Raw genomic sequence first — 27,619 nt, forward strand, 5'->3', positions numbered from 1 at the left:
CAATATAGGAGAGTGGAAGAAAAATTAAATCTGACTAATCGACCTGTTCAAAGTATGATTTTTAATTTCAAGGAATTTTTTTATAACTACTCCAAATAATAAATATGCTTCCTACAATTCAACCGTATCCATTCATTTTTAATTATTTCGCAGCAGCTGAAAAAATAAACCAGTCTCTCAACTCAAAAGAGAACTTTTCCTAGTATGCACATATACCCCATCTGGAGCAAAGAAGGGCTGACTGCCAACCCAGAACACTACAAAGTGAGATGAACGTCACCAGGAAGGATGCACAAGAAGGGGAACTGGGAAAGTCTCTGGGGAAAGAATTAGATCTATGGGAAGGAGGACGGGGCAGAAAGATCTATTTGCCATGATTTTGCTTTTGTCCTAATTGCCTTTTTTTAACATGTATATGCTACCTCTTCAAAAACGATCTTTAAAAAAGGTATAAGTCAACAAAATAGAAATCCTTAAGACTTAGAAATATATTTCACTCCTGCTTTTCAACAAGCATTTATTAAACACTTGCTAAACTTGAAACACTGGATTAGGAACTAAGGAGGGAGTTAAAAATTAGCAATCAGCAAGCTCCTTGGCCTTAAAGTGTTTCAAATTCACTGAGAAATTTAACTGATAAATTGAGTATCAAACAGGCATTATATGATCCATACTAAAGCATTTCAGGAAAAAATAGATTCAGGGTAGTCAAGGTGAGGAACACAGAGAGAAGATGGGAATGAGTGTTTAGCATTTGACAGGAATATAGACATTCCAATAATATAAATCCTGAAATTGAATTATAGAATTCTGAGATTAGCAAATGAATTATTTGTAACACCTATTTTAAGGAATTAGGAAAATCTATGCCAAGATTTTAGAGTTTTTAGACAGAACACATTTACAAATATGACACATCTATACCCATAAGACTGACTTACCCATGATTACTAAATAAGATAGGGTGATCTGCTACACAATTATCACTATTCAAATGAATGGTATCTTTGGAAACTAACATGTCAAAACTCCAAAAGTTCTTGTAAGCGCTGGTCAAGTAAAAGCAGTCTTTCCTAGGTGATTTTAAGTATTTGTTCTAATGTTCTGTATTGACTGGTTAGGAATTCTCTTCTCCAAATAAAATCATTCTCTCTTGCTGATATCTACAACACAAGAAGTTCCCTATTATTCCCTCAGCAAAACGGCCAACCAATCAAAATCACAGGGTTTACTGTCCTACCTGTTACTGGGAATAAAGTTCCCTACTGCCTGTCAATGGCAAACAACTATGCTTATTCCCAGAATCCTTCCTTCCCCCACCCACTATACTGATGAAAACTTTGATCCTTAATTATCCCCATGGCTCTTAATTATCAGTTTCTCTCTCCCTACAATGTTACTTCTATCAGCATACAATGATGACCTAGAAGCTCCTATTTTTAAAAAAGAGGAGAAAGGAAGGGAAAAGGAAAGAAAGGAAGAAAAACAACTCTGCTTATAGCCCACCTTACACTGTTTCCTTTACAGCAACATTTCTTGAAATGATGGTTTATATCTACCTCTCCTCAACTTAATTCAATCACACCGCTCTTCTCACAGCATCACAAACACTGATCTCAAGGTCACCATATTTTTTAATCCAACAATTCAGATTCTATCTATCCTTATCTAATTCAAACCTTCACCAGCATTTGACTCAGTAAGCTACTCCACCTTTTTGAACATATTTAATTCTAGCCTCAGTCTTCCCATATTTTTGGTTTTCTTTCTGCTCCATAGATGGTCAATTTTATGCTGTCATTTCTGAAATTTTTCTACACAGCTCAAACCTCTAAATTTTCAGAAGCTTCCAGAACTCTGTCTTATGTACCTTTCTCTTTCCTAGATACACCTTCCACTTAAGTGACCTCATCTAATTTTAAGGCTCACTTCTAATTCTAATTTTAAGGCTCAATTTTTATATTTCTAAAACTTAAAACTCACATCCAACTACTTAACTCACTCTGCTCCTGGAACAGTAAAACTAAATTAAATAGTAAAACACAATTTTTAATTTTTTGACAGAATTATTTCTTGAATTTTTCTCATTTAATCAAGATGACCACCATCTATCCAGGCTTTCAAACCAAAATTATAAGGTCATATCCTTCTCTTGTTTAAATGCTTCCAGTAAATGCCCATGGTGCTAAGAAGGGAATATTTATTTGTTTTTAGTGTTCCACATAATCTGCCCATATGCACTTATTGCTTGGATGTCTTCATCTGTGCTCTCCTTCTTCACTCTGCTCCAGGTACATCAGCTATTTTCAATTTTCTGAACATTAGATCTCAAATTAAATGCTGGACTAGCTAGGAGTTCCCATCGTGGCTCATTGGTTAACAAACACGACAAGTAGTAGTATCCATGAGGAAGTGGGTTCAATCCCTGACCTTGCTCATGGGGTTAAGGATCCAGCATTGCTATGAGCTATGGCCTAGGTCGCAGACACGGCTCAGATCTCCTGTTGCTTTGGCTGCAGCTTAGGCTGGCAGCTACAGCTCTGATTGGAAACCTCACCTGGGAACTTCCGTGTGCCACTGCTGCAGCCCTAAAAAGACCCAAAAAAAAAAAAAAAAAAAAATGCTGGACTAGCTAATCTAATGTAGCTAGTAACACCAATGTTCTCTATCCCATTATTCTTCTATAAATCTCTGCATTGAAGTCATCACCATCTGATATTTATTTTGCTGGTTTGTTTTCCATTACACTAGAATGTTAACTCTAAGAAAATAGAAACTTCACCTGTCTATTCCCCACTGGTTTCCCAGAGTCTAGAACATAGTATGGAGCAGATACGTCCTTCCTTCTTGATGTATAGCAGACATTCCAATAACATTCATAGAACTGTGGTAGGCATTCAAACATAGCACATTTGAATAATATGTAGCAAAACAAATGTTAACTATTATTGTTTTAAATTGTTTTTTCACTGGTATCATCATTTGTATTAATAAGGTTACAAGTAGCTGTTGGTTAAAATGGTACATACAATATGTATATCTGTTAGGAAAACTTCAGCTTCCTACTAAAGGGTTAATGTCACAGGGGCATATATTTAGCCTTATTTCTCATATGTGACACTGGCCTTCACTAACTACCAGCAAAGATTTGGGTGCTGGAAGGAAGGGCATCTATGTACTTTACAGAGCAATAAGCAAAGTAACACTAACAGCCACCTGGGTTTGGTCTTAAACGAAATGAAGAAGTTCCACATATTTCACTTGTGAACCTGGTTTATAATCAACTGCCCCTCTCTATCTCTGTATTTCCATCTGAGAGGCATACCTGAGGCTCCCAACTCGGGCATCTCCTCAGTCTTTCCCTAAGGAAATGAGCTCAATAGTTCGTTCCTATGAGGACTTTTACCATTATTGATGAAAAAAGACATTAGAAAGTGAAAGAAGTTCTCTCCACAAAGCACATAATAAGGATACTTAAAGAAAGAGGACAATTATCTTTAGACATTTTTCAACTCTCCCCCAAAATATGTTACCTTGGTTTCAGATACTCAAATTAAAATGAAATTCTAGGTAAGACTAAAAAAAATGCATTCCCACACTATGAAATCATAAAACTGTAGGGTTTTTAAAAAGTATTTCTCTGGGAAATATATATTTTTTCAGGGTCTTTGGACTCAATGACTTTTGTAAGCCCCAGTTACTTTGGCTTTTGTGGGACTCCTTTCTCTATGAGAATTGTCAACAATTATATTTTCTGACTATATTGATTGATATAAGAACACATGCTATTATTATACATGAAAAATATTTTCATGATCTAAAAGTTTATTGTTTTAATTCAGAGTTTTAAAGAAATTAAAATATTTTCATGGGTCTCCAAAAGTATGGTAGCCCTAGGCTACAGTATACTGGGCCTAATGGATATGTTGACCCTGCTGAAATGGAAGAGAAACAATTTGAACACAATTTGTCTATCAAAGGACTAAACAACTGTTCAAACAAAACACTGCATTTATATGTCACAATTTTTATGGTATTCCACATCACTAAATGATTATTCAACATACATTTTGAGCACTTAGACACACGTGTAAGACAATAAACACAAGGCCTACTTTTGCTCTGGTTATGAGAGGAGTTGAATACATTTCTCTATCAAAATGAAAGCAAGTTTTTTAAGTCGTCAAAAATATCGGAGTTCCTGTCATGGCTCGGTGGTTAACGAATTTGACTAGGAACCATGAGGTTGCAGATTCCATCCCTGGCCTTGCTCAGTGGGTTAAGGATCTGGCATTGCCATGAGCTGTGGTGTAGGTTGCAGATGCTGCTCGGATCCCGTGTTGCTGTGGCTCTGGCGTAGGCCGGTGGCTACAGCTCCGATTCAACCCCTAGCCTGGGAACCTCCATATGCCATGGGTGCAGCCCTAGAAAAGACAAAAAGACAAAAAAAACAAACAACAAAAAAAATTGGTGTTTAATATCCCTGAATATATGGATTCATGAGAGCACATTCTTACTTTTTTTTAGAAAAATATTTAAAAACTAAAATGATCTACATCAGAAAAGATGGAGTTACATTTCAGTCCATTAAAGACCTTGAATATGGAATTAAAAGCCAAAGACTTTATGAAAATGAAATCATTATTTTTCCCTTTCCCTTTCTCTTCTGGAAAACATTCAGGCAAGTTTTTATATACTCTATCTTGCCTCCTTTCTCCATCTTCCTCCTAGATGGTATGACTATACATTCTAATGTGCTTGGGAGATTTCCTGTTTTTGTCTTTTGCCCCAATGCCTCTTTCACTCTTATAAATGACCCAGGTTGGAGAATTAATTATAGCCCTCTTATCTACAGTGACTCTGGAGTTTAATGTCATTCAACTTCATTTATATTCTTGTCAACAACTTAAACTACATAAATACAGATAAAGATAAGAAAGATATTTCTATCAGATTCACTCTCTTTGGGTATAAGTCTAGCTCTGTAAATTCCAAGAGCAAAAATTACCATTGGCATTCCAGTGCCATATAACACAGTTCAATGTAAGATTCCCCATAATCTTATCTCAGTTTAGAAATACTATATTGTCTCTCCTATCTCTATTCATTGTTCTTTACTTGGCTTTTCAACATACTCTCATTCTTACCATTCCTTGTTGCTTTAGATGAAATACCGTGCATGACCCAGGCCCACCCTGAGAGCTAAATCTTAAGAGCTAGTTTATCATGTCAGCATCCAAAGCAGACCTTTCTCTTTCTCTGTCTCTTCTTACTATGAAGGGATGCTACCTGTTAATGCCATATGGCTCCCTTTTTTTTTTCTCAACACAAATAACTCATCTTGGAGATAGACAGCATAGATGCCTATCCACATAGTTATTTTAGAAATTTACTTGAATCCAAAATGTCTTCTACCTCCTGAAATATTGCTAGAGCTTCATCAAAAATCTTCTTGTATGAATATTCAGATGGTCCTGGGAAGGGCTATTTCTAAATTTTTGTCAATACTTTCTACTCCAGTATAAGTTAAAATTTCCAAAGCAGAGTCTAGTAGGAAGAATAGGAAGAAAATGAAGGCTCTGGAGTAAAGGCAGAACAAAATGCTGCCTTGCCAAGAGAAAATCATTATGATTCCTGTCCAGCTAAATCTGCAGCCCATCTAATCTCTTCCTGCTAGAATAAACTTTGAAACCAATTAAAAATATCTCTTTTTTATGAGGCTTCATAGTGTTAAAAATAAAATATGCTCTGGACTATATGAGAGAGACTTGTGTACAAATACTGATTCTGCCATTTACTTATTCTGAAACTTCATGCAACTTAAGATTGCTCTACCTATAAAAGAGAGGTGATAATTCTTAACTAATAATGTTATTGCAAAGATTCAGGGAAAATTACAGCACTAATTGCCTAGCCTACCCTGAATTCTAGTGAAAAAAAAATAAGGACCCTTCTTTTTTTTTTTTTCCACTTTTCAAATAAAATGAGATATCACAAATGTATCAATAAAAGAAAAGAAAAACGTCCTAAATGAGAATGCTTGCACAGGGACAAATATCTGACTGGAAATAGGCAGTTTGTGTGAAAGGTAGCCCAGATCCTACCTGTACTGCCAAGTACTACATTTCCTATCTCCATAATTCTGAAAGTTTTTATCTTTGAAGGAAAAGCAAGACAAAACAAAAACAAAACAAAGAAATACTGTTTTCAGGGACACCAAGCACAGATGATGGGGAAGGTCACCACCTGTATACAGGAAATGAAGTAAAAGTCTACATACTTAAGAGTAAGACCTTCAATGTTCCTCTCACCCCACTTTTGGTAACTACGTCTAGGCTTTTACCACCCCACATGTCTTACAAATAACCAAGCTAGCTAGCAGCAATGGGTACCCTAAAGCAAAGGCAGCCAAATGACAGTTCTTCTTAGGCACAATAAGATTTCAAACAGTAGAGCCAATAGTCAGAAGATATTTGCAAGAATATGTGAATGAACACTCTTGAAACAGAGGGGACATGCAAAAAACAGGAACTAAGAGTAGAAATAGAAATAGTGTTAATGCAAAAGAAAATTGTGGGGAGGATTTCCCATTGTGGCTCAGCAGAAACAAATCTGCATGAGGATGCAGGTTCAATCCCAGGCCTCGCTCAGTAGGTTAAGGATCCAGCATTGCCACGAACTATGGCATAGGTCACAGCTCAGATCCTGTTTTCCTGTGGTTGTGGCGTAGGCCAGCAGCTAAAGCTCTGATTCAACTTCTAGCCTGGGAACCTTCATATGCCATGGGTGCAGCCCTTACAAAGACAAAAAGAAAGAAAGAAAGAAAGAAAGAAAATTGTGGGTAAAATGTAATTTAATACACTTAGAAAATAATGACACTCCATAAAACACACAGAATAATATATTTAAAATCAAAGAATAAGAAATAAGCCATGGAAATTATAAATCTGAAAGTAAAATTTAAAAAATAAATATGAGTTGAAATATAAGCTTAAGGAGTTATCATGTAAAACAAAAACAGTAAATTAAATGAAAAAAGATAAGACAATTAGACGACTAACTCAGGAGTTTTACTATCCAGCTAGCAGAAAACATGGACAATGAAAATGGAAAAAAATGTTCAGAAAAAAGGGGGGTGGGATTCCCAACCTGGAGCAGCAGAAACGAATCTGACTAGTATCCATGAGGGTGCAGGTTCAATCCCTGGCCTTGTTCAGTGGGTTGGGGATCTGGCATTGATGTGAGCTGTGGTATAGGTTGCAGATGCAGCTCGGATCTCTTGTTGCTGTGGCTATGGTGTAAGCTCGCAGCTGTAGCTCTGTTTGACCCCTACCTAGCCTGGGAACTTCCATATGCCATGGGTGCAGCCCTAAAAAAAGAAAAAAAAAAAAAAAAAAAAAGGAAATCTCTCAGAATTAAAATACGTATTTCTAGTTATGTGCCTAGAGTGAAGAATGAAAAAGACCCATAACAGAGCACAAAATTATGAAATTTTAATGTCACATATTAAAATTAGATTAGAGCTGCTAAAACTCACCCCTTAAAAAAAAAAAAAAGTTAATATACAAGGAATCAAGAATTGGAGTGGACTTCCTCCTGTGGTATGACAGATTGGCAGCATCTTAGGAACACCGGGATGCAGGTTTGGTCCTATGTTTGATCCTCTGCCAGGCACAGTGGGTCAAGGATACTGCGTTGCTGCAGCTTAGGTGGAGACAGTGGCTGGGATCTGATCTCTGGCCCGGGAACTCCATATGCCCTGGGGTGGCAAAAAAAGAATCAGAGGTATTTCAGACTTTCCAGAGAAACACTGGATGCCAGCAAACAATGGAACAACTAAGGGTAGCATACAGACATGTCAGTCAGAGGCTCCACCAACTTCTCTTCCAAGAGCCATTTCTCAGAAAGCTCATTAGAAGATGTATTCCACCAAACTCTGCACATAAAGCATGAGAAACATAAAAGGAATTCCAGAAGGCAAAGATGAGACAAAATATATTAGCAGGCCTAACTTGAAAATAATCAAACCAGAACACAGACAAGGATGGAGCCTTCTGGGAGGGGAGGTCACCAGGAAATAAAATCAACATATTAACAAATTTGAATGCATAGAAAATTACACTAAGAATTTGAAGGTTATAGGGAGATTAAGCTATAGGTACAAAGATAATTAAGTAAATGAAGCATAACAATTTATTATCTCAAGAAAAACAATTAAAAGTTAGGCAAACAAAGGATTTCCTTAGCTGTGCTGGTCTGTCTACTCCACAACTTGGAAGTAGAGCTCTCACTCCAAGCTGGAGGATGATGAGATCTTCAGGCTATCAGACCAGGAGGAAGTTATAAGGTACAGGTCAATCTTCCTGCCACTGAACCATTTTCTGTTCATTCAGGCCTCTCTAGCCTTTTGACACCTGAAGATGATAGGGCCCTGTTTAAGAGCATATAACAATCTAATAAAGCCACTCCTGTCTCTGTTTTCAGCCGACTGGCTTTCCCCATCATTGGCATGCTGCTCCATGTTTATTATAGCTGATTGAATTGGGGTGACTGAGCATCTTTTAGTGGTGGCAGCGTAAGTCATTGTCTTTTTTTTTTCTGTATTTTTCTATATCTCTCTATAGTCTCTAATAAATGTGGAAAGTAAAGCATTATAAGGAAAATTCTGGGACCAATTGGGTGCTTACCCTTGGAAAAATAAATAAACTAGGCTTCAAGAATGGATGCCAGGGTTTGTGAGAGCTGGGGAAGTGGAGCTCATTTCCAGATTGTTTTCTTCATTTAATATGTCCTTCCTTTCTCAGTTTATGTTTGGTCCTATGGAAAGAGTGTCAGATAGTGAAGCACTGATTTCCTCTAGTGTCATGTAAATACAGTAGGAGATAAACAGACCAGTATTTTTAATTTCAATTGGGATACGATGAGACTAAAATGGGAGGCAGGGATGTACAATGTGAAGAAAGTCATTGGAAATTGAGAGCATCATTCTTCACCTTCCTTTGGTAACATAAGGAAGAAATCCAGGAACATCTCCAGTGATTGTGATAGATCATGGAAAAAAAATCAGTGAGTTCCATATCCAAAGGACATTTGTAATGGATCAACCTCATGTTGTCATGAGCTGGACAAAGGAGTCTGGTCTTTTTCTTAGTTCACTATTCCCATCCTTTACCTTTATCAAGAGACCTCCCCCCTCACTGGACTCCTCTTCATCTGACTAGTAAACTTGCCTTTTCCTTGAGATCTAGTCTTAAAACACTGACTGTTTAGCTTGGGGAACTCAGTAAATTGCATTGATTATTTCCCTGGATGTTTCTGGAAGGCTCTTTTGACAGATTGTACCTAGATTTTACACCATTGAATCTCTGATACATATAACAGAAATGCATTATAAAAAAAAAGTGCTCCCAGGCACCACAGTCACAAGGCTCTGCTGTAGGTGAGTATGCCATAAGAAGCCATGCGTAGCCCAATAGTGGGTGACTTGCTGAATGGGCACCACCATCTGCACATCCAGATAGATACTTGACACGTATTGCCCTCAAATTCCTGTGAAGTTGACTGCAGCACAGCAGGTGCCACAGAATAGCTTGTGCTCCTTAAATTCATAGTGTGTTCAATGTTCAAGGAGTTAATTAAAAAATACTCTCCAGATTTACACATTTTCTCAAAGTAGATCAAAAGAGGGTTTGGAAATACAAGTCTAAAGTAAATAAGACCAACTGCTGATTTTTCAATTAGGTTATGTTTCAGGGATACAAAATTACATATTCCTTTCCTATGCACGTCCCCTGCACTTTTTAAACACAGAGCAACCCATTATTAAGCTATTAATCACCTCTTCCAATTAATTGCTAGAAAATGACCCAGGTTTTAGTAGTAGAGTTGCAATTGAAAAGCTCTTTGATGTTTGGCAAGGCAAAGTTACAGGCAGTAGTAATTTAAGACAGTGAGGCTATTAGCTGCTGTTTAGAATCTCAATTACTCTAAAGATAGATAATTACAAATAAAACAAACTTGTTCTCCTACATTAGTAAGTGCTTCTTTTTGCTTTACAAAATTTATGAGTGATTTTTTTCAGCCACTAAATATAATTTCCACATGAAAAATTGATCTTAACAGTATGAAGTATGGCTACAAGTAAAAGCTGTGTTTTCATCGAAAAGAATAAATGCATTTCCTGAACTCTGACTGTTAAAGCTAATTGATTTATTGGCCCTCTATATAGTGTATTATTGTCTTCATGCTCTGGGGACAAGGAAGTTCTTCAAAAAAGAGCTAAATTCTGCCACATCAATATGTCAGTTGAAGCACATCTTCCCTTTCTTCAAGTGTAGGGTTTCTTGCAGCTTAAAAGTAAGAAAGAAAATCTCTTTCCAGGATTGGTTAGAGTTAACTGAATGCTGCTACATCCCTTGGCTTATGGAGTGTGTACTCTCACTGCTTTAATGCTCCTGAGAAGTTAATAGTGTGGGGGTTCTTGTCTTTTTAATCATATTCCTTTCATAGTAAAATATTTATTCAAGCAAATGTAAAGTACTTGTCAAAATATGAGAATATGAAATTCCCATTTTTAGGTTTCTTAAACACAGCAGTGATACAAAATAAAAAGTGATGCATTTTCCCCCAGGGCTAGTTTTCAAATGCATGAAATTACCAAATATGTTTTTGGTTTTTTTTTGTCCTTTTTTACCTTTTGGTTGCTATACAAATTAGTAAATAGAATGAGAGAAGTTTCTCAGCTGCAGTTGCTCTCAATATTGTACAACCATCTTCATAAAAACATTTTTAAAAGGTGAAAAACGCAAATACTGAAATGATTCTATCTAGATTTTTCCCTTAACATGAGGTATAGCTGACAGATTTGGTGATGCCTTTAAGATGAAATTCAGTCCAGAAACCAAAAGAAGACTCAACATTTTATACTTGTGGGCACATATCAGACTGACCCAAAGGGGACAGAATGTGGATGAAATGATTCCAGGTTCAAGATATCCTATCACCTACAGGCCTTAGGGTCTTCAGTAAAAAAATTCTCTTCTTCCCTTGCTCCAAATCTATCCTTTGTATAGCCATTGACTGGAGGTGGCTGGAAAGATAGTACGGTGGATTTTAATTTTTTCCTAAAAGTTTCTTTACCTCCACGAATATATAAATAGCTGTAGTCTGTATAAAGATGTAATGCATAAGGAACATTTTTCCCTCAAGGTCAGAGTATTAGTCTTTGATTTGCCAATGTCACTTCCCTATTTGGTACAAGTGTCTATTAATGCCATTGGCTAACTACAGTCAAAAATAGAAAAGAAAGAGGAGCTTAGATGTTTTCAAAGGAAATTAATAAAACAAATTTCTCTCACATGTCCAAAAGATTCAATAATATGTGGAGAAGAAATCAATTGATGTAAGAAAATAGGATTTCTCCTTTTATAGATACTCACGTTGTTCATGCTATTTTGCTGTTCTCTCTCAACAGAATTTATTACCCCATCAATTTCCCAGGATAAACTCCTTCATATATGTAAATTGTTGCCTCTTTCACAGCAGCACACCTCTAAAGCAAATCAGCAGAATGCTTCATCCGAGTTTTAAAAAGAAAAATATTACTAAGTGATTCACAAATTAAAACTGTCTTTCACACTACAGAAAATTATGCCGTCTTCATTTGAAATCAACAGTTTTGAAACAGGAAGTTTGAAATTCCAAGTAAATTTAACTTTGTGAATTGGAACAAGGACAAGACAAAAGTTTATTCTGTGGAGTTCCCGTTGTGGTGCAGTGGTTAACAAATCCAACTAGGAACCATGAGGTTGCAGGTTCGATCCCTGCCCTTGCTCAGTGGGTTAAGGATCTGGCATTGCCGTGAGCTGTGGTGTAGGTTGCAGATGCAGCTCAGATCCTGCGTTGCTGTGGCTCTGGCTTAGGCTGGTGGCTACAGCTATGATTCAACCCCTAGCCTGGGAACCTCCATATGCCGCGGGAGCGGCCCAAAGAAATAGCAAAAAGACAAAAAAAAAAAAAAAAAAAAAAAAAAGTTCTTTCTGAAATAGGTAGTTTTCATTATCAGGCTCCGATTGTTTTCTGAATGATCACTGGGAAGCAAGAGTGTGGGAATGTGGGGTTCTATTTAAGAATAAGCATGTTCCCTTATAAGTTTTTATAATTTAATAGTGAATAATAAGCAAAACAATAGCAATCTATATTAGCATATATTCAGACAACCATTTCCAAACAGTGTGGCATGGTGAGGGGTCAAAATTTTAGAGTGGCTGAAAAAGGAAAGCTTATAGTTAGATATTTTATATTCACAGATATTCTGTACTTTCTGTATATATTGGATCACATTAGTAGGTAATTCCATCTCTTAATGGCTGTCATAATGCTGGCTCAAAAAGTCAGATATTAAGTAAAAGACCTGCCAGTGGTGAGTAATACGCCATTCTGCCTTTTCAGTATTTCCACACTTATTGACCCTACTGTTCTATTGTATCCTATAGATCTTTGCATTTATTTTGATTTGTACAGTGCCATCTACATTGCAGTAACAAACTAAACAGTCAGAGGATGAGTGAATGGAAGAATGACTAAGTAAATCTGTATTTCCTCCTGTTAAAATGAATCAGAGCACAACTGATTCCAACTGAGCACAAACTGGGATGAATTAAAAACATTTCCAAGAATATACCTTATTACTCTTAAGGGAATTTCCTTCTTTGTCCAGCTTTAGAGGAGATATATCTGCCGAGTCTCGGCCACCTTGTGACTCTGCATATGTGTGTGTGTGTTTGTATATAAATACACTACAAAAAGCATCAAAATTTGTAGGGAAAAAGCTGCCTTTATCCTGGGATTTGAATTCTCTGGATTTTCCTAGTCTCAAAATGTTCATGCTAATTGTCTGACATTGGGTGTCTATATGCATTGTACCTGCCACATCCTGCTTTCTTGACCCTGGACTTGGTTCTAGAATGAAACTCCATGGGTCAATATCTGTCAGATTATTTTTTTTTTTTCTGTTTAGACCTCTATTTCTGATCTCTCCTACTCAGCTATGCACTGTTCCTTTATATCTTGCAGATTTGTATTAATTTTGCCAGTGGAATGAACTAAGTGGATCATAGATCATCACTATGTTGAGTTCTGTATCAATTAGACTGACTTGTCTGAACAAAACTATACTATTCTCTCTTTAAATATGCATTAAACTAATCCGATCACCAGAAACCTAAGCTTGCTTGGCTGCATTCATACTTCACAGATAATAAGAGAAATACAAGAAACATTTTTACTTATAATTAAAGTATGTAAACTGTTATCCTCCACTGACAAGTGCATGAGTAAGTATACAACAAAGGTTCCATGATGTATCTATGGAAACTCAAACTTAAACAATTTCACTTCCAATGTTACTCTGCTTTTTCAGTAACTTCATTTTTGGTGGTGTGAACACTTTATAACATATGCAAGTCCAAAATGATCATAGGTACTAAGCATCATGTGGAAGCCTGAAGATCAAGGAAAAAAAAATGATATGGGCAAGCAAAATACTTCAAATCTCCTAAAACAATATTTAAAGTTCATACCTAATCATACATAGCCAAGACTTATGTTAGCCTAATGACATTTAATAATATGTAGTTCTTACTTAAAAATACATAGCCAAGGCTTCTCCGATTAAAAAAGTAGGATCTACATAAACAATAAGCACAATTTTCAAGAAAATACTGACTAATGAAAAAGAACATTAATTATACTAGTTTGAATAGTGGTGACTCTTTACCATCGGTTTTTATCAGAATTTTAAAACATTTTAAAATTATCACGTAGATATAGGCAGCTTGTTACTACTTGTTTTCTTTTCCCATCCATTCTCCACCAACTAGATAATGAGAGTTTTGCCAGTTAATTCATAGAGAATGAACTGTTCAGCAAAGACAATTTGAGTAAGATGTTCTGTGAGCCTGAGAAACTTTAGAATGGTGTCCTAAAAAAATACTTATTTTCTAGTCATTTAACTGAATTTCATCTTTTTTACTTTGTTAGGAGACTGGAACTAGCATTAATAATATTCACATCTTATAGAAGAGAAAGAGGAAGAACTAACTGAGTGCAAAGTATCAGTATCTTTCACAGGAAAAGAACATAGATCACCCTGACTGAATATTAAGTCTGTACATATCGTCTATTGCTCCATCCATTCTTCTGCTCAGGACACGTGGTTTTAAAACCCAACCTCATAACAGGTTAAAAAATGCAAAATTAAAAAACATAGAAATGTTATAAAAATATGATTTTTAATTTCACCAAATTTTATATATTTTTAGAACATTGAGAATTGATAAAAGGGGATTTTGAAAACTATTTCAGTGACCTACTTCTTCAGTGCAAAGGGAAACAGCAATCTTGTGCATAAATGGCTACTCCTGCCTTCCTAGCATTCTTATGTGTTATAAAGCCCTTTATAATATCTGATACCCAACTGAGTACTTCCTTTTACCATTAACTCCTTAAACCATGAATATTTAACGAAAACAAAGTTTAAACCCCTGACTCTTTTCACAGTTAGTATCTATAATCCTTTTTTCCAGACTAGGTGTTTCCAAATCGTGTTAAATCTTTCATCTTCCTCCTGGTCAATTTCAAGGTTTTTATTGAATCAAATGCACTTTTTTTTATACCAGCTTTCCTTTTGCTTTTAGACATTTCTACTGGCTTAGCAAGAGCTGTTCCAATTAGGTGATTACCCTATATGTGGTATATTGAATTAAGCATTCATTATTTTTAGGCAGTGACCTCTGAGAGAATTATTTATTTATTTATTTATTTATTTATTTATTTATTTATGATTTTCTTTTTCATTAGAGCTAGTTTATAGTGTTCTGTCAATTTTCTACTGTACAGCATGGTGATATTTTTAATGTACGGGATAATTAAAATGGGTTCTGAAAAATTGAGGCATTTTCTTTTTTGTAGACTTTGAAAAAAGTTTGATTTTTTTAAAATTTTAACAAACATCCCAATAAACCACTTTTAATAACTCTAAAAGAAATGTTAATAAACAAATCTTCGATTAGATAATATATTTTCTTACAATAGATTACTAGAGGAATATGCTGAAAACAATGTAGTTGACCTCTAAGTGAAATGATTATATAATAGGGTTTTTCTCACCTTAAATAATTTTATTTCCTATGAAGTTTTAAAAGACTGACTTTGTATTTATTCCCCTTAAATTGTAAAACCAAAGAAAAGGTAAAGAGGAGGAACAGTTAACCTCTGGTGACCAAAGGTGCACTTGATCTGTTATTTTGTATTCTATACTCTTCAAAAGAGCAATATAAACAGAATTATTTATGCCCAGCAAAATGTTGCTTAATTACTTATGCACCACTGTTTGCTTGTATTTTAAGCTCTCTCTACCACCCACAGGCAGACGTTAAACAGCTGGTAAAAGCTAGCTTTAGTCTTGCCTGTTTGAAATTAGCATACTTGAGCTTTGAAAAAACTTTGTTACCAATTTACATATGCATAGAGACTGATATTTAGACTCACCATATGATATGTCCCTCAAGAGCTTTTCTTATTGCCTCCATCCTCAGGTCTCAACCTAGAGACTGTAAATCTAGCAGGTGATTAATTCTATACCCTTGAGAAACTAGCAATTAGCACTTGCAACCAGTAAAAAATTGTCATTTCAAAACCCTGTTTACTATGCCCATGTATTTTCTATGAACTCACAGTTAATTCTAAATAGATGTGTATGGCAATAGATCTGCAGACATTTCTGTCTCTTTATGTAAAATATAATATTGCTACCAGCTAATCAACCTATTAAATATATATAATTGACATTCCTCTTTTAATATAAAATAGCAAGATGTAGCAAGCATGGAAACACTATACATGATGTTTTATGTTACTAAACCTTAATCAGTTCATTTCAACATGATGACTTTGTAGGGTTTACCTGTTCTGTGTCAATTCTTATCTCTGATAGCTGAAATTACCGTACTTCCAGATGTTCTTATGCATTATTGAGGTCTTCTGCAGTAGATGCTGGAAAAGGTAAGATAAGGTTTTATTTCTTTGTAGTAGTCACAACACTGAGATCAAAGACGGTAAAGTGCAGTGCTTAGTATTGAAAACTATGATGAACCTAACATTTATTTTCAAGTCGCAAACCTATCATAAAAACTGCTCATCAATCTTTAGTTAACCATTTTATGTGTAATCTGTGAGTCAAGCAAGGAAATGTTTTGAAAGGTTTAAAAATATATATTTGACCACACAGTAAACTAGTGCTAATTATGCACGTGCATAGTATAAGTTTTAAATTGAAAATATATATTGGAGCTCTATCCTGTGAGACAGGTGAAAATAAAAAGACCTATTAAAACTGTTTTATAGAATAACTTGTATGGAACAATGTACTTTGGTCAGATTTAAGAATGTGTTAAAGAAGAATAACTCACACACACATATTTTAAAAAAATAGTTTCTGATAAAATCTGCCAGTGCTATGGAGAATGCTAACTAAAGTGAAAACAGAGTAATTCCATTTTCTAGGATATTTTCAATTCAGTTCAAAGGAAAGAAGACAGGTGCACGTAACTAACATGCATGATGCCCGCAGTGTGTTAACTTACTATAACCAAAACATTTCATTTTGAATTTTATGTTACACGTTTTTATGATTACAAGATTAAAAAAAACAGCCATGTAGAGTAGCTTAATTCCTAACTTCCATGATCTCCAGTTAGCAGGCAGACTTACTTCACAAATGAACATTAAAAATCCAGAAAACACATTCAGGAACAATTTAGTTAACCAGTATTAGAAAACCAAGGGCAGTAGATCCCCTTTATTCAGAAGTGCAAAGTGAGGAGAAAATCCAAAATGATCTTGTAGAAAAGTGGACTTTATTTTCTCCAGATGCACAGTCATTAGTTGGTCAGCTATTAAAAAAAAAAAGCCTGCTAGACTTTTGACTAATTACATCATCGAATCATCATACTGTTAAAATCAGTTGCAGGGCACTTGTACACTACTAAATCCCTGCTTCTAATTACTATTTTAGTCTCTTTTTCCTTGTGACATGTTGGTGATAGATCATTATTTTTTCAGCAATTTGTTCGCATTTATATGCAATATAATTGGATCTGATTAATTATTATGATTAATGACTGCAGAATTTCCTTGCAAAGCTATTAATACTGGTAGTATCAAATGAAAGACATGGACAAATGAAAGCCAATGGATTCCTGTTGCTCGTACTTGCAGTGTCTGGGCTGAAGTAACCCTTTGCTGTTCCCCAGCAAACAGAAAGGGACTGTGAAGGAGAGCTTGTGGAATGGCTATCAGAAGCTCATATGTTTGAAGTGTTTAGAATGATTTTTCGCTGATTTAGGTGCATTGTAAATGAGAAACCTAGCAGTTCTCTGTTCAAAAAGAGCACGTCATGTTATTGATCTAAAGCGGTAAGGAAATGTGTAGCATTCAAAATATGTAGAAAGCTATTAAGAAATAATTGTCTTGAAGGATATTTATAATTTCTCCATTTTCCTCAACAAACATGGTATAAGGCACTTAGTTAACGTCTATTAAATGTCAGATTACAAAATTTCCAAAGGACATATTTATGTAGAGTGTGTTTTGTATTTTAAATTATATTTTGGCTTAGAAGTAGGATATTACATGTAAAAAAAGCAAACAACGACTGAGTAGCTTAGGGGATCGACTTTCCTGTTACCTCTGGGACCTGACTTTAAATCTGGCTTTGAGCAAACTGAAGAAAAATCATTTCAATCTAATGGCAGCAGCAAATAAAAAAATCAGATAATTTGAGTTCCTTGAAGGTGGCAGCAAGCATTTTGCTTTATGAAGTGTCTGGGATTCTGGGTTTTAAAGGAAAGAATTGGATTTGGAGGATGCATGCCTGATTATAAATTGTAAAATACAAAAGATGTTGAGTATAATTTGCATCTTTCATAAACAGTACCAGCCCTGCTCCTGGCATGAGTCTTAACAGGGGGCACAAAGTCTTGAATTCTGCTTAGAAAATAGATTCATCGGTCTCACCCAGAATTGGTAGTGGTGCCTGCATTAACGTCAAGATTCAAATAAATAAATAAATAAATAAATAAATAAAATATTTTAAAGCTTTTTGGTTAGAAGTGGATGGAGGTATCCAAAAATGTGAATAATTTTAAAAAATGAAACAATGGTGCATAACCAAGCCAATGTACAAATAAAAGAGATGACTTTGCTTTATAAATCGCTGCAATTTTTCCTTCATGATGCATATTAAATTAAGCTCACCAAAAGGAAAAAGAAAGTAAAGAAATCATTGTGTTCAGGTGAAGAGCAAAACAGTTAAATCACACATGACTCTTAGTCCTTTCAGTTTTAGCAGAGAGAATGCCTGTGAAGCTTTCACATGATTATTGATACTGACATGTAAAATTCTTCATTCATATTCATACATTTCAGAAGATATTTGGGTTGGGTCTGTATTTCTTATGGAAATGATTACAACAAATGCAAGAACATCATTAAAAATCTTCTAGCCACTACAAGGATACACAATTTGGCCTATCAGGCTTCTTAGATAAGCCACCAGCACTACCCCACTCCCCTGCCAAAGGCTTCATATAAATAATTTATATAAGGATAATGCTAGTTTTTCTTCTGAGAGCAGAAAAACGGGATTAAGGTGAGGATCAACACTGAAGCCGTTTTCGTGGGTTACTTGTATGTATAAACTATGTTCGTAGCAATTATTTTAGAAATTAGAGCTGGCCTTCACCCCAGTTGACAGTAGGAGTTGTAGTGAAAGGCAGAAATCCTGCTAAAGGATTTCATTTCTGTTCTTAAGTAAGCATCGCCGCCCAGGAGAGAGAGGGCACTCATACACCTGATAAATAATGTGGGGTGATCACAGTTGCTAAGACAAGAAAGGTAATGAAACAATTAGTAACAGAGCAACTGATGACATTATTAAATACATCGTGTATGAACTGCCATTAAGAAAACTGGTTATGAAGTACACTTTGTCTGGAAATGCAACATAAAGCAAATAAAATCTCTCACCATCCAGGGCATAAATAAGAATAGTCTGGGTACAGGGTGTTTACAATTAGACAGGTAATCTATCTGACTCTATAAGAGAACTTCTTTAGTTCATATCCTAGCTTGATTTCAGGTAGTCATTGCATTTAATGGAAAAAAATCATAATATGTTAATAACCATACTGCCTTGTAGCAACACACATCCACTTTTTTGAGAGAAACTTTATACTTGGCATTTTTATTGTCATTACCCAGACACAGAGACCAGAGAGTTGTGCTTTATATGTGTGACCAAAGGGACCCCAAAAGGAGACAACTTTTATTTTAACTGAATAACAGAATGACCAAAATCAATTATTCACATGTTACATTTTAGAGAACCAACTTATTTATCAGTTCTTTATCTAACTATGCAGATAGAGCCAAAAGCAAATCGTCTAGCAAACTAGTAGAAAAAGCAAGAGTAAATACTAGTGTCCTTGAATCAGTTCTACACCACCAACAGAATCTCTAGAAACTGCCCCTTGGCACACTCTATTCTAAGCAGCCTGTCCTAATTCAACTCTCATGCCAGAATCTACCCAGACAAGGAAGGCTCTTAGAAAATCTGATCAATCCAAGAGTTAGTAACTCTTCCATCCAAAACTGAATCAAACTGCTGTATCAGAGTATAAGCCATCCTTTCTAGGGACATAAAGTCTAGATTCCCCCACGTACATCTGTATTATATTGTATAGGACAAAGAATGGCTAAAATATTGGTATGCTAAGGGGTATAAATTTTGGCTATTCTTCAGTTCATGTGCTCTAACTTCCATTAGCCTTCCCTACCAGAAATAAATAATCTAAGGTGATGGGAGATTACTTATTTTTCTCTGAAATCCTCACCTCACCTAGTGAGTGATGGGTGCATAATTTTTTAAAATTTTTTACAATAGCACTGTAGAGTCTTCCATTTAGAGTTCTTAGACTTTTTAAACACTGTGGAGTTCACATTCATCATTTTGTAGATGAACAAACAATGTTCTAAGAAGTGAGATAGTTTGCCCAATGCCATATAATTAATAAGTGACAAGGTTTGAAAGAGACTGAGATTCCTTGCCTCCAAATCTATAGTCTTACTTGCTGACTGATACAAAAATGGAATATAACATTTAGATCTCTATTTTTTTTTATTCTGACTTTAGTCAGTGTGATTGTCTCAGGAGATTAGTGTTTTTCATCTGAATAACTAATGCTCTGGTTCATATTTAAAGAATATCTTTTGCAACTATTCCCTTAGGAATTGAATTAAGATTGTAAACAACCTAAACATCCACTTATAGATATTTAATTCAATAAATGATGACATATTCATACAATAAAATGCTGTTAGGCCATTTGAAAGAATGAGCTAACTCTTCATGTACTGGCACAAAAAGATATTCTTAAAAGTTTAAAAAACAAGCAGCAGAGAAATGGAATGATCTCATTTTTAAATTCTGTACTTGGTTATATGAGGAAAGGAAGTCTAACATAATGCATACCAAATGTTTACTAGTAGGAATCTATGGGAATAGAACTAGGAGGACTGGGAGTGAGAATTTCACAATATTCTACATATATTTCTGAACTAATTGATTTTATTTCAATAACAAAGATATACTTGCTTTGTAGTTAAGAAAAGGTAAAACTAAAATAATTGCATAAATAAAATCTTAATTTTTGTAGGCTTTTATTTATGAAGATCAATGCTATGAGTTTTTTTTCAAAATTTTATCACATATATGAAGTGCAGACAATTTTTTGAAAGAAAAATATTTAGTAATTGATTTCAGTATCTCATTAAATATTTGCTTTTTCAATATGGATATATGTAATTACGTGTGGTCATAAAATAAGGTAGGGAGTATTACATTTTTTATCAAATAAGAAGATGTTATTCTATTTTGTTGTAATGAATATGGTGCTATTTTTATGCAGGGAAAGGAGAAGAACCAGTTGAGGGGGGTTTTGGTTGGGGGGGTGGGTTTTATTTAATTTTTTAAATATCATTTCCAAGGATGTTGGTGCACATTTCTTAGTAGAAAGATTCAAAAGACAAAGCAGTGTAGTTGTTTGGCAATTGTCAATGCCTCTCCTATGTGATTCCAACAAACAATATTTCAGTTCCTCAACTTTCCACAAATACAGCATATTCTTGAAATAAAACAATGCAACTTCATGTGGATTGTGTAAAATCATATTTGTTAAGAATTTGGAACTCTTCAAAAGAAGACATCCTATAAATATTACATTTGAAGAACCCCAGAATCGTCTATTTAATGTGCAAAAAAAAACTGAGTTTATCAGAACATCAATTTGTGAACTCCCTTCTCATCCAAACATCTGATTTAGCTAAGATTTTGGGGAAATGTTAATATAGCTCATATTACTTTTTCTAAAATTTCTATTGAACAACAGACAAGATTCTCAACATTGCACTTCAGAACACATATTACATTTTTAAAACATAAACATTTCTGAAGTAAAATCTATACCTGTAAATTATAAAAAAACTACTTATGAGAGACATTTTCTATGTGACAAATACATCAGTTCTTTTCTAGATTCTGAGAAGTAAATACAGGTGCTTTTATACATTTATTTTAGAAAAAAAGTGCAACAATTTTAAATTTAACAAGTGCATATTAGCAACACATTTCTGCTTGAGTATTCAGGTTTTATATAAGAACTATTTAATGGAAAGGACAGCTTCATTTTATTTCGGATGAAACAAAATGTACGGAAAGGTTCAGTTGCTCCCCCAAATAATAAAGCAATAAATAGAAAATCAAGTCAAAAATCAAAGAACAGCCAATGCTTTGCTATTCTCCAATAATCTTTTACATTAATATACCATTTACATATTTTCATATTTTAAAGTACAGCATCTTAGATAAACACCTAACAGGAGGGGCACACGTTTTCTGATCAAGTTTTTCCCAACAAAATATTTCATAGAATTTGTTGTGCTAAATATAGCTGTTCTTTTCATGTATTGATGATGGTATACTACAAAAATATCAACAAGATAAGCAGCAATATTAACAGCCAGTAATGTGTTGCTACATATTCTGGTTTCTCAATTTTTTTTAATACCTGAAGTAAACATATACAGAGTGGCAAATAAGCATTAGAAATTGAAGTTTATAGATCAAATACATAGAATTAAAGAATCTGAGCTTCAAAGAAGGTCAAGAGGCACACTACTGTAACAGACCCACAACCATAACTATGTGGAAAATCACACATTAAGATGTGATAAATGTAATACACTAACGATCATCTCTAGTGTTATTACGGCTTTACAAGTATACTGCTTGTATTCATAGTCAGGAAAATAACAGTAATTTACCATTTTACTGCAACTAGTTGCTCTGGATTCCAGTTCTATTGCTGTAGAAGTACTTCTTAAAGCTGTATTACAGTAACAGGAAGGTTCTTCATCTTCTGTTGTTGAGCTGAGACACTCACATATGTTCTGTTAGATTAAAAACAGCAAAGGTCAGTTTATTCACTAGTACCAGGAAGCATCATTGCAAAGAAATCAGAAAACCAGAAAGAAGATTAAGTGAAAGAAAATGTAAAACACAGAGGTTGGGGAGGTTGAGAGTAAGATGAAATGGTTAATAATACCTAGCTTAAAAAGAAGGAAAATATTTTAAAAATGGAAGGCCCAGGAGTGAGAATTGTGTGATAATACAGTAAGGAACAATACAATTTGCTCCTGCAATGGGCAATACTTGCCAAATTAAATCATACAGTTTGTGATCATATAGTTTTTTCAAAGATGTGCATGAAATCCATATAATCAGAGGATGAGAATTTCTCAAACCTGTCCCTGCTTTTCTGGTAAATGATTTGCCTATTTACTAAACAAAGAACTTGGTCACTCTGATATGAATTCACAGCAAAAATGTCCCCAAAGTTAATGGAAGATTAGCTAGGTACAAAGAAATGCCTGCTAATTTTTAAAGAAGAATTAATGAATTAAGAATAAATGCTGATTTCCAGCGAAGCAGACCCTAAGCCTATATATATATATATATATATATATATATAGGGGGAAAAAAGTCTATAACTAAGAGTCATTGGTGAAATGATGATCAGAAATGCACTTGATAAGGCCATGCTGTAATCTTTCATGATTGCTCTGTCATCTTTGTGCCAAACTGTTCTTGTGCAGAGACCCTAAACATTTGAAGCTCTTGTGCAGAGACCCTAAACATTTGAAGTTCTTGTGCAGAGACCCTAAACATTTGAAGCTCAATTTGTTAGAGCTTCCATCATAAAGTACCACAGACCAGGTGGCTTAAACAACAGAAATGTATTTTCACAGTCATAAAGGCTGGAAGTCCAAGATCAAGGTGTTGGTAGGTTTAGTTTCTCTTGCAGCCTCTGTCCCTCGCTTCCAGATGGGCGCCTTCTCCATGTCCTCAGATGGTCTTTTCTCTGTGAGCATGCATCCCCGGGGTCTCTTTGTGTGACCACTTTCCTCTTCTTTTGAGGATGTAAGTCAGTTTGAATTAGGGCCCTCCCTAATGGCTTTCATTGTAATGTAATCATGCTTGAAAGTTCCCATCTCCAGATACAGTCACATTCTGAGGAAATGGATGTTAAGTTTTCAATATATGAATTTTAAAGGGAAACAATTCAGCCCATTAACAGCATCATTTGTAGTCTATCCTAAACATTCCATTGTAATCTATGACAATATGTTAACTTGCAGAAAATACTGTTCCATGTATTTTCTCTGCATGTAACATGTATGTATTGCACTAGATTGATTTTTTTTTCAGTCATGCCCCTCAGAGCACACCCATTCCATATTCAGTACTCAATGGCAGACAGGAAGATGTTTAACCATGGCTTTCTGGACAAGAAAAGGAAGTCCTGATTTGTGGCCTTTGCCAGTTACCCTGATATAAGTACTCCCACCATGACCAATTACAAGCTACGAATGTAATGTCACTAAATGCAAGTTGGGAAGTGTAACATACCAGTCAGGTACATCACTGGCTTCGGGGTTAAAAACATACTTTTTCTTTTTTAGGCCTGCACCTGCAGGATATGAAAGTTCCCAGGCTAGGGGTCAAATCAGAGCTGCAGCTACTGGCCTGTACCACAGCCACAGCAACACCTGATCTGAGTCATATCTGTAACCCATGTCACAGCTTGTGGCAACACCAGATCCTTAACACACTGAGCAAGGCCAGGGATCAAAACCGCATCCTCATGGATACCATTTGGGTTCTTAACCTTCTGAGCCACAATGGGAACTCTTTGTTTATTATTCCTGATATTCATATTTAAGTGGTTAGATTGACACCACAAAAAAAAAAAAAAGGTAAGGAGTTCCCGTCATGGCGCAGTGGTTAAAGAATCCGACTAGGAACCATGAGGTTGAGGGTTCGGTCCCTGCCCTTGCTCAGTGGGTTCACGATCCGGCGTTGCCATGAGCTGTGGTGTAGGTTGCAGATGCGGCTCGGATCCAGCGTTGCTGTGGCTCTGGCACAGGCTGGCGGCTACAGCTCCGATTGGACCCCTAGCCTGGGAACCTCCATATGCCACAGGAGTGGCCCAAGAAATTGCAAAAAGACAAAAAAAAAAAAAAAAAAAAAGGTAAAACATATCTAATTACCTAGTCTCTAAGATTTTCTAATGCGATAAAAATGTTACTTTTGACTTTAGTGTATTGTTTCCATTTTATTTTTAATTGACTCTAAAAATCTTTTTTAAAAAATTAGAATATTGTTTTTTATTGACTTCTTGATTTGAGTAGAGATGTGTGATACTTGAAACTCTCCTTTAAATATTTCTCCAGATATTCGATGCAGCCTTTATCCACAGGATGCCAAAGTGATCAATGTCCCAAAATTAATCTGCATATTTATTATTATTTAATCCATATATTTATTAGTATTTAATTTCTGTAAAGTTGTGATAGTCACTTGTCAGAGGCTGTTCAGGTTTGTTTTTTTTTTTTTTGTCTTTTTTTTTTTTTGTCTTTTTGCCTTTTCTAGGGCTGCTCCCCCAGCATATGGAGGTTCCCAGGCTAAGGATCTAATCGGAGCTGTAGCTGCTCTGGCCTACGCCAGAGCCACAGCAACAGGGAATCTGAGCCGTGTCTGCGACCTACACCACAGCTCACCACAACACCGGATTCTTAACCCACTGAGTAAGGCCAGGGATCGAACCTGCAACCACATGGTTCCTAGTCAGATTTGTTAACCACTGAGCCATGACCGGAACTCCGTGTTCAGGTTTTTTTAAAGCATAGCTTTTGGCGGGAGGTAGGGGGAGTTGCTGCTATTTTTACTGTGGCAAGAACACCGTAAGATTAAATTTATCATCTTAACCATTTAAGTGAATGGTTCAGCAGTGTTAAGTACACTCACATACGTGTACAACAGATTTCTAGAACTTTTTCAACTTACAAAACTAAAAGTCTATACCTACTATACATGCATTTAATGTGAAACAACTTTGAGAAGACTGAGGCAACTATTGAATGAATTTCTTTCTTCTAATTTAATGGTCTTTCTCCTATGTTCCTACTCTGAAATATTTTCATTAAAGCAACAATTGTTTTGGTCATCAAATGTGTTTGCATTTCTATCTTTTTACTAATACTCAGAGAAAATATCAAATTTTTGTCTTTATATCTGTAATATATAGAACCTGTATTTTGTCTTTATTCTGTAATACCTAGAAGTTATTTTACATATTACAAATACTAGTGGATTGAAAAATTATTAACCAATATAAAAATTAATAATTAGTATTGAGAAGAATGAGTCATTATTAATAATAAATATTATATAGTGTGCTGCTTTCAGGTAAAATAAAGGATTAAAACAATTGGTTTTTAATTAAGAGAATTTTCTGACTGGAAGACTCTATATATTAGCTTGTGTTATTTTTAACTTTTGAAGTCATTTTTAGCAAATCTTTCCTAAGGAAATTCTTAGAAACAAGTAAATAGTTTATGACTTTATTTAGCTCAGGAAAATGTTTTAATGAAAAAAGACTACTGGATAATTTCAAGAAAGCATGGAATGACTGATGAAAAAATTTAATTTTATTAGAGAATAATTTGAATTATTAGATGTAATAATTTTTGAATAATCACAAAAAATGACTGTAATATTTGTAATAATTTGCTTTTTCTAATTTTATCACTGTTAATGTTTGAAAATATTATAGCTATTGGCCATTATGATATTTCCTTGCTTCAGCAATATTCTATCTTGAAGTGTCAAAATACATAACAACGTAAATCAGAAATCCTATGTAACAATTTAGTCTCAAAAATCAGCCCCCCTCATACAGCTCTCAAATGTATGCAATAAATCATGTATATTAACAGCACTCTTCTGGTCTCTAAGTGTTACCGACTTCAAAGTAAAAATACAGAAAAACGACTATAGAGACAACACACACCTACATTCTCCTACATTAAAACAAGGAAGTCATATAAAGGACATTGAGTAGCTACTATGTCCTATAACTTAATTGACCAAATCTAACTAGTTCACTCTAAAATCAATCAATCATCACCCCAATCAATTATCTAAATATTGTATAATTTTATTTTTCTTTAGTTTTTAGGGTAAAAAGTACATCTGCTAAGGAAAAACTACATTAAAAATGTAGCTGGGTGAGCCTATTGTATATCTAGAAGTATAAAGAGCAAATGTTTGAAATCCCCATAGTCACACAATATATCCCCAACCACAGGATCCCAGGAAAAGCAAACAAACACAGCAATACCAAAAAACTATGCAAAAGAATCTTTTGTTCTAAGAAGTAGCAAGTTTCCATAGTTTTAAATTTGTTATCCTCCTTCAGATATATTACATGTTAATCAACTTTTATGTGTTTATATAATTTTCTCATGGTCTCATCAAATGTACAAAGAATGTCTGTGGAAAACTTGACCTGAAATGGCCAAATAGGGTTAAAAAATAAAATTGAAGATAAAACTGACATTTTACACGGCATCAAAAGGTCGTACCCTCGCCAAAATATATGTAAAGAAGTCTTTATTTCTTCCCTTTTTGAAGAGACACACTGTGAGACTATATCAATCAATGAGAGGACATATTTCTTTAGGGAAAAAAAAGCAGAGAAGTGTATAATTTAAAACTTGGAAATTAAGTGGGATTCCATTAATAGCGTAGAGAAAAATAAAATCTATGAAACCTAGAGTTGAACTGACCCAAAGGAGGAGGCCATTAAACATCATGGCAGTAGCATAATAAAGGAATTAGGATGTATGATTTAATAGAAATTGCTTACCAGGTCTAATTGTATTCCATATAAATGTTCGGTCGGCTTAAAGGTCACCCAACACTTTGGAATAAGAAAATGCCTAGCAACCTGTGGGAAACCTAAGAAAATCCACAACATCACCCTTTTTAAAACAACAGTATGCAAGAATTGTAACTTACAAGTAGTGAAATGAGTGCTACTCTCCTAAAATATTCTACCTTCCTTTGGTGTGACTTTTTACAAAATATCGGTGCATTATT

At 34.9% G+C, this 27,619-nt stretch overlaps 1 long non-coding RNA gene across 1 annotated transcript in view; it reads right to left on the reverse strand.

Annotated features, from left to right (window-relative positions):
• LOC110257064 (uncharacterized) overlaps positions 1-27,619 on the reverse strand; it is a 381,933-nt gene that overhangs the window by 118,787 nt on the left and 235,527 nt on the right. The window contains exons 5-6 of the long non-coding RNA XR_014829453.1: positions 22,441-22,566; positions 15,965-16,053 (exon numbers count right to left, since the gene is read on the reverse strand). This is a non-coding gene — a long non-coding RNA (uncharacterized LOC110257064). The remainder of the gene's footprint in view (positions 1-15,964; positions 16,054-22,440; positions 22,567-27,619) is intronic.

The sequence above is a fragment of the Sus scrofa genome, chromosome 15, assembly GCF_054392235.1.
Source record: "Sus scrofa isolate SSC_HxYL_T2T_F1_AM1 chromosome 15, Sscrofa_HxYL_maternal_Yorkshire_Landrace_v2.0, whole genome shotgun sequence".
Classification (NCBI taxonomy): Eukaryota; Metazoa; Chordata; class Mammalia; order Artiodactyla; family Suidae; genus Sus; species Sus scrofa.